The sequence below is a fragment of the Onychomys torridus genome, chromosome 1 (genome assembly GCF_903995425.1).
Source record: "Onychomys torridus chromosome 1, mOncTor1.1, whole genome shotgun sequence".
Taxonomy (NCBI): domain Eukaryota; kingdom Metazoa; phylum Chordata; class Mammalia; order Rodentia; family Cricetidae; genus Onychomys; species Onychomys torridus.
The window spans coordinates 56,102,814-56,113,482 of record NC_050443.1 but is presented as its reverse complement, the minus strand read 5'-3'; the positions used below and the strand labels follow the sequence as shown (position 1 = coordinate 56,113,482).

Below are 10,669 nucleotides of genomic sequence, written 5' to 3'. Positions count from 1 at the left end.
TCAGGAATAACATTACACATTTATCACAGGAAAAATACACCAAGATGAAATCTCGATTCTGAACCTTTATGCCCCAAATACAAAGGCACCCACTTTTTAAAAGAACATTACTAAAGTTTAAATCACACATCAAACCCCACACACTAATAATGGGAGATTTCAACACACCACTCTCACCAAAAGACAGATCTACCAGACTGAAACTTAACAAGGAAAGTAAAGGACCTAACAGATGTTATGACTCAAATGGATTTAATAGATATCTACAAAACATTCCACCCTAACAAAAAAGAATATACCTTCTTCTTAGCACCCCATGGAACCTTCTAAAAATTGACCACATGCTTGGTCACAAAGCAAATCTCAACAGATACAAAAACATTGGAATATCCTCCTGTATTTTATCAGACCACCATGCCTTAAAGTCAGATTTCAACAACAACAAAAACTATAGAAACCTACAATCTCATGGAAACTGGATAATGCCCACCTGAAACACCAATGGGTCAAGGAAGAAATGAAGAATTAAAGATTTCCTAGAATTCAATGAAAATGAAAGTACAACATACCCAAACTTACAGGACACTATAAGAGCAGTGCTAAGAGGAAAATTCATAGCACTAAATGCACACATAAAGAAGATAGAGAAATCTCATACCAATGAATTAACAGCACAACTGAAAGCTCTAGAACAAAAAGAAACAAACTCACCCAGGAGAAATAGATGCCAGGAAATAATCAAATTTAGGGCTGAAATCAATGAAATAGAAACCAAGAGAACAATACGAAGAATCAATGAAACAAAGAGTTGGTTCTTTGAAAAAAAATCAACAAGATAGACAAACCCCTAGTCAAATTAACCAAAAGGCAAAGAGAAAGCACCCAAATTAACAAAATCAGGAATGAAAAGGGAGATGTAACAACAGACAGTGAGGAAATCCAGAGAATCATCAGGTCATATTTAAAAAACATATACTCTACAAAAATTGGAAAATCTGGAAGAAATGGACAATTTTCTGGATAGATACCACATACCAAAGTTAAATCAAGACCAAATAAACTATTTAAATAGACCAATAACTTCTAAAGAAATAGAAACAGTCATTAAAAGTCTCCCAACCAAAAAAAGCCCAGGACCAGATGGTTTCAGTGCAGAATTCTACCAGATTTTCAAACAAGAACTAATTCCAATACTCTTCAAATTGTTCCACACAATAGAAACAGAAGGAACATTACCAAACTCTTTTTATGAGGCTACAGTTACCCTAATACCCTGCTGTGGATATCGCTCTGTGTAAATAAAGTTCTGATTGGCCAGTGGCCAGGCAGGAAGTATAGGCGGGACAAAGAGAAGAGAATTCTGGGAAGTAGAAGGCTGGAGGAGACACTGCCAGCTGCTGCCTTGAGAAGCAACATATAAAGACACCGGTAAGCCACAAGCCATGTGGCAAAGTATAGACTAACAGAAATGAGTTAATTTAAGATAGAAGAAGTAGATAACAAGAAGCCTGCCACGGCCATACAGTTTATAAGCAATATAAGTTTCTGTGTGCTTTCTTGGTTGGGTCTGAGCGACTGTGAGACTGGCAGGTAAGAGAGATTTGTCCTGACTGGGCCAGGCAGGAAAACTCTAACTACAATACCCAAACCACACAAAGATGCAACAAAGAAGGAGAAATACAGACCAATCTCCCTCATGAACATTGATGCAAAAATACTCAATAAAATACTAACAAACCAAATCCAAGAAAGAATAAGTGTGAAATGGATGGAACTAGAAAATATCATCCTGAGTGAGGTAACCCAAATTCAGAAGGACAAACATGGTATGTACTCATAAGTAGATACTAGATATAAAGCAAAGAATAATCAGGCTGCAACCCACAGAACCAGGGGAGGCTACATAGTGGGGGGACCCTAGGATGACTGTGGCTTATAATAAGTTTTGGTTTTACTCAACCACTGGGCAAGCTTCAGTGAAACATTTCACTATTAGGATAAGAATTTGTACTGTATCAATCTGATAATAGAAAAAAAATGAAAAAATAAAAATGAAATAAAAGCTAAAAAAAAAAAAAGACTCCTAGCAATAGTGGAGAGGGTGCCTGAACTAGCCTTCTCTTGTAATCAAATTGTTGATTACCCTAATTGTCATCATAGAACCATCATCCATTAAACTGATGGAAGCAGACGCAGAGATCCTGGGCTGAGCTCTGGGAGAATATTTGAAGAGAGGGAGGAGAGATTATATGAGCAGCGGGGGTGGGGAGATGGGGGGTTGAGGTGGGCGGTGGGGGAGTGAGGTAGGGGATGAGTGTTATGGTCTGGGAGTGGGGGATGTCAAGATTGTGATAAGAAAAACCACAGACAGCTGACTGGAGCTTGTGGGACCTCACAGATTCTAGATCAACAGCTAGGGAGCCTTAATGGGGCCCACCTAAGCCTTCTGCACATGGGTGATCATTGTGTAACTTGTTTGTGGCCCCTAGCAGTGAGACCAAGATCTATCCCCAGTATATGAGCTGGCATTTTGGAACCTATTCCCTAAGATGGGATGCCTGCACAGCCTTCATGCAGGGGGAGGAGCTTGGTCATGCCTCCAAGTGGTATGCCATGTGTTGTTGACTCCCATGGGAGGCCTTACCCTTTCTGGGGAGTGGATGGGGGGGCACGAAGGAGGTGGGGGGAAAGAATGGGATGAGGGCTGAGGGGAGGGAGGGGAAAATAGTTGGTATATAAAATAAATTTTAGGGCTGGAGAGATGGCTCAGTGGTTAAGAGCACCGACTGCTCTTCTAGAGGTCCTGAGTTCAATATCCAGCAACCACATGGTGGCTCACAATCACCTGTAATGAGATCTGGTGCCCTCTTCTGGCCTGCAGGGACACATGCAGACAGAGCACTGTATGCATAATAAATAAATAAATCTAAAATCATATTTAAAATAAAATAAATTTTAAAAAAATTAATAAAAATTAAAAAAAAATATAAGCAACTGCCACATGCCCATCCACAGAATTCCTACAAACTTGACCACAGGAAGTTGGAGGGGAATGAAGACCCAGGCCCTTTTCCTTGATCTGGATATTGGGGAGTCCTGCTGAGTCCAAGTTGCTTAGGCCAAGACTCACTGCTTGAGGTCGGACAAGAGTGGCTGTTGCTTGGACCATCAGGTTTCATCCTGGAGTAGGACAGGGAGGGAGGGGGACTTGGGACCTGACCCTCCAGGATGCTGGGCCTCTCCTCTCATAGGTGACACAGTTATGCTGTGAGGACATCTTATGGGTGTTGCTGAAGGCTTGTGTCTGGGGATGGGAGGGAGGACCCAGGGTGCTCTTGCCCTACAGTAGATTTGGTCCCTTTAAGACAGGTTCTTGAGTCCACAGGCTTTGTCTGTGGAGACTGGCAGAGTCAGTCTTGTCCCTGGCCCTATAATTACTGGTATTTCAGCTTTGAGTCATTTATCAGCAAGTAGTCCAGGGAGAGTGTGCTAAAGGAAGCAGGGGAAGGTGGAAGAAACCTTTGTCCTGGGCCTCAGGCTGCAGCTGGCTCCCCTGGGCTGTGCAGAGAAAGAGCTGTGGGTCAGCTGTGTGTTCCACAGTGGCTGGATTCCTGTTGATGGCATCGTGAGCCTGTGGGCACCAGTGTGTGTAGAGAAGAGTAGGAAGAAAAGAAATGGACCTGTGTGTGGTGTGCAGGGACAGCAGTCTACCTTCCCCTCTTTAGAGGGAGGGGATGGCCTGGAGCAGTGAGCACGTGATGTGGGGTGGTGTTAGTGGTTCGTTTGTTTGATCATCACTTGAGCAGACTTAGACCCTGCATGTAGAGAGAGGGGTGCTGGCACATGGATGGGGGCTTTGACACGCCATAGTGTGCAGAGGGCCCCAGTGAACAGGATCGCAGGGAGCTGGAGTGAAGAAGTGAAGGCTTCCTGGAGAGAGGAAAAGGGAGATAGCAAAGGCCTGCCACAACCCAGATTCCATACCCTGGGCTGCAGCCATTTTTCTTGCCATGCATCCATGCTCTTCCAGAGCCAGCTCTAGGATGCCCACTTTAGGCACAGGTGAGGTCAGGAGAGAGGCAGATGAGAGGTGACCAAAAGGTTCATTCTTGGCTGTGATAGTGTGATGAACATGGGCAGCCTTCCAGGTTCATTGGAGGACCTGGCTTCCCATGCAGCTTCTGGTGTGTGTGTGTGTGTGTGTGTGTGTGTGTGTGTGTGTGTGTGTGTGTGTTCCTGAGAAGACTCACCATGCTAACGAGCTCACTGCTTGAGTCCTGAAACCTTCACTAGCTGGCAGTGTGGGTATGTCCTGGGCAGGAGTTTGATTCCCTTCATGCCCACCCCCACCAAATGATCCTTGTTAGTGAATCCTTTTTGGGGCCATGAACCGCTTACTTGGGACCCTTGAAAGGAGGCCCAGGAAGAGGCAGAGCTTAAGCACCCACAGTTTACAGAAACGGCATCTCCGCAGGACTTATGAGTCCTTTCCATCTGGCTTCCACTACAGGTCACTTTTTCTTAGTTGCCCCCGGCAACCCTCTGCTGGTACCACTTCTCAAGGCATCTAAGGCTGACACCTGCCAGCCTGGCCGGCTCTCTCTGGGCTGTTAGCACATGGGGCTGACACTGGGGGGATTAGAGGGACAGAGGGGACTTGGAGGTTGGAAGGGCTCCCCTTTAATTCCAGTTGGCACAGGGTCAGGAAGGACTGGGGATCAAATGCTGCTTGTGTGTCACTGTAAGGCTGTCTGGATGGTGTGAGATGAGACCATGCACTGGAGAGCGTTCCCTGGAATGGTGTCTGGCGTCTGGTGGGCTGCTCATGGCCAGCTCCCTTTCCCCTTTTATCTATCCTCATGAGACAGAATGGAGATGGGGAGCTTGTTCTGTGGTCGGCCTGCATGGGGTCCACAGCCATGGCTCCACCCTTGCTCTCTCCCTCCTTATCTCTTTCTTGCTCTTAAACCTTTTCTCTGCAGCCCTGTCTAGGTGCCCCTAGGAAGACAAGGTAAACAACTTTGTGGCCTGTTGTTAAAGTGACAGTCCTTGGGCTGAGATGAGCTGATTGGTGGAGTGCTTGCCTAGCATGCATAAAGGCCTGGATTAAAGCAGACACAGTGGCCCACACCTGTACCCCAGCCCTTGGGAAGTAGAGGCAGGAGGATCAGGAGTTCAGGGTCAGCCTGGGCTACATGAAACCCTGTCTCAAAATGGTGGTAGGGCACATCTTTAATCTCAGAAGTCTAAAATGCCACTGGGAGCAGGGTTGGGGAGGGCAGCAGCTCTCTCAGTTCCAGGGTATCCTGGTCTACATAGCAAGTTCCAGAACAGCCAGCGATACAAGGGAGACCCTGACTTAAAAAAAAAAAAAAAGTGTCAGCTTTGTGGTCTTAGAAATCCCAGTTAGAGCCAGGTGTGATGGCACACACCTTTAATCCCAGACAGAGGTCAACCTTGGCTAAACCGTTAGGCCTTGAGCCAAATAAGTTACCTGAGAAACTGCACTGTACTTTCCATGAATTCATAATTGTTTCCCCAGGCATTTTCCCCTCAGTGGTCTTCCCCCAAGTTCTGTGGTCTGTTGGGTTACTGTGTTTCAGCTCAACCAAGGCCCTAGGCCACCTCCACCTCTTCATCCCACAGTGGGACCCTCCACCTGCAGCTGTGGTAGGAAGGACAGTGACTCTGCCTGTGTGACCATAAGCAGGTCCCCCTGCGACTGTGGGTTCAGGTGGCTCTTCTAGAAAATGGATGCTTTCCAGAGGGTCCTGCTAACAGTCTCACTGTGATGTCCCCGGGTCTTGCAAGCTCTAATGCTAAGCAGTAATAATGCTTGTGTGTTACCCCTGTGTGCAGGAAGAATTGGAGAGTCAGTCTGTGTAATGCTAAGTAGATATAAGGCCTGTGTGTCACCCCTGTGTGCAGGAAGAATTGGAGAGTCAGTCTGTGTAATGCTAAGTAGATATAAGGCCTGTGTGTTACCCCTGTGTGCAGGAAGAATTGGAGAGTCAGTCTGTGCAATGCTAAGTAGATATAAGGCCTGTGTGTCATCACTGTGTGCAGGAAGAATTGGAGAGTCAGTCTGTGCAATGCTAAGCAGTAATAATGCCTGTGTGTCACCCCTGTGTGTAGGAAGAATTGGAGAGTCAGCCTGTGATGGATGGGCAGTGTGGACAAGGTGGAAGGCAGGAGCTGGGTGGGTTCTGGCTCCAGCTCTATTGAGTGCTGTGGGCATCAGATGAGTCATTCTCTCTGTCTGGACCCTTGTTTTTGTTTGTGTAGAACAAGGTCAGCAAACACAAGCTCTCAGCTTCCTTAGCTCTATGAGTGGAGACTGAGTCAGGTCCTGCTGGTTCTCCAAAGGGACAGGGCTCTTCTCCTCTCCATCCTCCCTCAGTGCCCAATTGCTTCTCAGTTTGGGGCTGCACTGCACCTAGGAAACCGGGTCAGGGAAGCACCAGTCTAGGCCCAGGGGGAGCAGGCCTGGGTTCAGTGGAAGGCGGCCCATAGATGCGTCATCCCCAGGTCTCCCTTGGCTTGTCTTGGGCAGAGAACTGGACATTAGTGTGGGAATGTCTGTGTGATCCCCTCCCTCTAAGCAATGGGATAGCCTATGGGATGCCCTCTGGGCACAGAGCCAAGGTGGAGAGATGGAGAAAGAGCCCAGAGAAGGAGACAGGATTATGGGGAGACCAGGGGGGCAGGAGGAGGGGCTGAGTGCCAGGCTTTGGCAAGGATGTGCCTGCAGGACCAGTTGTGTGGCTCCTCCTGCAGAGCAGGGCCGTGGGAGAGCTGTGGCTGCTGCAGCCCGCCCCGCCCGAGGACCACATCTACCTGGGCTGTCACTCCACCCCCCTCTGCCAAGTGGGTGCTTTCCATGTCAGCCATGGGGGCAGGGGTAGACCGTGGGAGCGAGGGAAACAAAGCTTAGCCCTTTCTACCTGCTCCTGTCGGGCTCCCCAGGAGGGGCTGAGCAAAGATCAATGGAGGCCAAGTGGAATTTATTTCCTAATTAAGATAAAGGGATCCTTTCCTTGTTCAAACCCCTAGATGAGCTGCTTGCCAGGTTTGCATAGCCAGGCCAGTTTGTTTGGGCAGGAGCGAGGTCAGCAGGCAGGGAGCTCTCTTCTAGAGAGCCAAGGCAGGGGCACCCAGGGTCCAGAGTTTGAAGTTCCTCTGGGCCTGAGACTGCATAGTGAGTGCCTTTATCTACACATGCCTGCATGTGAATTTACAGCCTGGGAATCTGAAGGAGGAGGGTATGGTGTTCTGTCCTGAGTGGCTTGTCCTGTAGGTGACACAGAAGGAAGGCTGGGCTCAAAGAGTTTGCATTGGACCTCAGCTTCTGGTGTGCATGGTTGGCAGTCAGTGGTCACAGCTCAGCTAGGGTTGAATGCTGTTTCCATACCGGAGTGGTGAGCAAGTGGACATCGTTAGTCTCTTCATTCCTGATGTGTTCATGGGCATATTTTGTCATCAGTTCTCTGCCTGGTTCTGGAATTCAGCAGAGAAGAGGGTGAGCCGCGTTCTCCTAAGTTCCCATTCATTTGGAGGAGGCTGATAACAGGCAGAGCCAATCACTGCAGGTACCCCTAAAAGGGCTGCAGGCAAAGTAGACTGGGTGTGTGTGGGGGGGAAGAGGAACAGGACAGGGAGCATCTGAGGAGACACAGGGGTTGGGGAATGCCCCTCAGGGAAGTGACATTTGAGGGGTGTGCTAGGTAGGTAGGGCAGAGTTCAAAGTCTGGGATGCCATGATACAAGGTGGAGTGCCAGGCTTCCTCACAAGGTCTGTTCTGAGGGGACCAAGGAAAACATTGTGCTTTAAATTGTCATTTTGAATTTAAATATATGGACAGATTCCATGTATACCTGAACAATATAGAAAAATGATGTGTGTGAAAGTCTGTCCCTTCCTTGGTGTGTTTCACAGGTCGAGTTTGTGTTTGAAGTTTGATTTTCTGTACTCTGACCTCGTTCAGTACCCTCTAGCCTCTATTGCCGTATAGAAGGGAGCTCTTTCCCTTTCAATGGCCACATAGTAGTCCCGCCGTATCGTGACCAGACCACGGGCTTTCATATTGCCTTCTCATGAGAAACTTTGGGGTGGTCCTGATTTACCCCATCGAGGGGACCCTCAGGCAGTCCTGGTGGGGAAGGGAGCCGTGGACCAGATTAGAATGAAAACTCTGTTCAGATTGACTTTTTCTTTTACATCTTTTCCATTGGAAAGTGAATCCTGTTGTTGGTTTTTTTTTTCCAGACACATAAGCTTTTAGTTTATTTGTTCTCTCCGAAATTGTCTGCACAGCATCGCAGGTCAAATCACCGCAGACCTATTCCTTTGGCTTTTTGCCAGCACCAACGTTGGCCTTTGCCATACCCCTGACCTTCTTCATTCTATTCTTGCGCTCCTTCCGCTGTTTCCGGGAGGTCTTCTTCTCATAGAGGCCATGTCTTGCCAGTCTGTGTTGGGCTCATCTTCTTGGCATAATCTAGAGAATCATAGATCATGCCGAAACCAGTTGTTTTGCCGCCACCAAAGTGAGCCCTGAATCCGAACACAAAGATGACATCTGGTGTGGTTTTGTACATTTTGGCTAGTTTCTCCTGAATTTCAGTCTTTGGTACTGTTGCCTTCCCAGGGTGAAAGACATCAATAACCATCTGTTTCCTCTGAAGCAGACGGTTAGTCATGAACTTTCTGGTCCGGATCATTACTGTGTCATTCATGGTGGATACGGTGCTGGAGTTGCACAGGAGGAAAAGAGCGAATCCTGTGTTTTTAACGGTGCTAATTTCTCTGGAGATTGTGGGCTCAAGGATCTTCGTGCTATGTTCCCAACATCTCCTCCCTTCTAGTTTTTTAAAGAAAAAGTGGGCCTGTAATAGAGACCAAGGTTGAATGCATTGTCTCTGTAGCTAATCTAACAAGCACAGGCAAGCATGAGAGAATTATGAGATTAGCAAACAGTCCCAAGGAAAGGGAAAGGCCATTTTAACCAGGGCAGGCATTTGAAGTTCCCCTGAGAGGTTTTTGTTATCTCATTATGTAAATTATTAATTTGACCATCAATAGTATGGAAAAATCTAACACATTAAAGCAACGCCCGTCTTGTAAAAGTAGCATGCACAAGCATCTTGTCCCAAGTCCTGTCCTTTCGACTTCAGACTCCATTTTACTTGTAGATTGGAACCAAGTTCAGGTTGCCAAGCCCTAGGGGAGCTGGGAACTTTCCAACGGCTGACCCATCTCTTCCTTAGACAATAGAAATAGTCTGTTACACCCCTTAGTTCTCTAGAACACAATGGCTGTTTCTAACAACGAAAAGAAGAAATGAATCTGATTGGTTGGACCGAAAAGCTCATGTTCTGTGTCTGTTGACAGAGGTGGGACACACAAGGAAAGTGCCTAGTCTGTGACTCCTGAGTGGCGAAAAATGTATCTGTAGCTTGGCAACAAGTGTTTGTGGTCCTGTGTGCTTATAAACCTGCTTCTGCCCCAGCTCAGGGCCCTTGTCCTGCAGCCCAGTGTGATCAGCGGCCCCACTCGTGTGGTGGATTATGAAAGACTTTGGAACCCATGGGTCTCTTTCCTTCCTCTTGGTACACAACAGACAAGGTGTGATACCAGGAAACTGCTGGCAACCAAACTGTGCTTGAGCCACAGATAATCTATAGTAGTCTATAAGTCTCCTCATCTGGACATTAACTTTTGTTAATATTTCTCTATAATAGTAGTTTTGCTCATTGTACAGACCATTTTTTGAGACCTCTCTTTGTATTCCAGTAACTATTTCTGGAATAGGGAATAAGAAAGTGTAGCTGGAGACCTTCTCTCTAGCCCCCACCAAGCCCTGTTTGTCCGACATCCCACTTATAAACACACAGACGCTTATATTATTTAAACTGCTTGGCCATTAGCTCAGGCCTACCATTGCCTAGCTCTTACTCTTATATTTAGCCCATTTCTATTAGTATATACTTTGCCACGTGGCTCGTGGCTTACTGGTACCTTACATCTTCCTTGTCCCGACGGCTGCCTCAGGTCTCCCCACCTCAGACTTCTCCTTCCCAGAATTCTCTTCTCTATTTGTCCCACCTATACTACCTGCCTGGCCACTGGCCAATCAGTATTTTATTTATACAGAGTGATATCCACAGCAAGAAAGCCATTGTGGCTGCAACAAATACAGGATCCAATACATGTAAGGAATTATCGCTGTTTTCAGGAAGACCTCTCTAATGCTTTTGATCCATTACAGATATTTACTGAGCAAAATGGGTGTAATATGGTCTATCTCATGTAAACCTTAGCATGGCAAAAACAACATCATATAATCTCCTACTACAGGTGTGCCTTTTATCCCCCCTGACAAACAACATTTGGATTCCTCCTGATGGACTTGTCACCTGCCTTCAGATGTTTCATTTGTCTAGTGGTCTCTGGATATCCTGGTAGGATTTATCAGGATCAGGAGCCATCTGGGACTTCATTCATTTCAGGGCATAACCTTGCCCTGATATTAACATTAGTCTTTTCCATTGATTAGTTTCTAGACCATTTCATTTAACATAGACTTTAGGTTGTGTCTCCTTTAGGGCAAACTGCTTTTGGGTAGCAGAAAAAGGACTATTCTTTAAACTGAAAAAAAAATTTTAAATT

At 46.7% G+C, this 10,669-nt stretch overlaps 1 pseudogene; it reads right to left on the bottom strand.

Annotated features, from left to right (window-relative positions):
* Positions 1-8,262: 8,262 nt before the first annotated feature.
* Positions 8,263-8,768, bottom strand: LOC118597431 (annotated as a pseudogene).
* Positions 8,769-10,669: the final 1,901 nt, after the last annotated feature.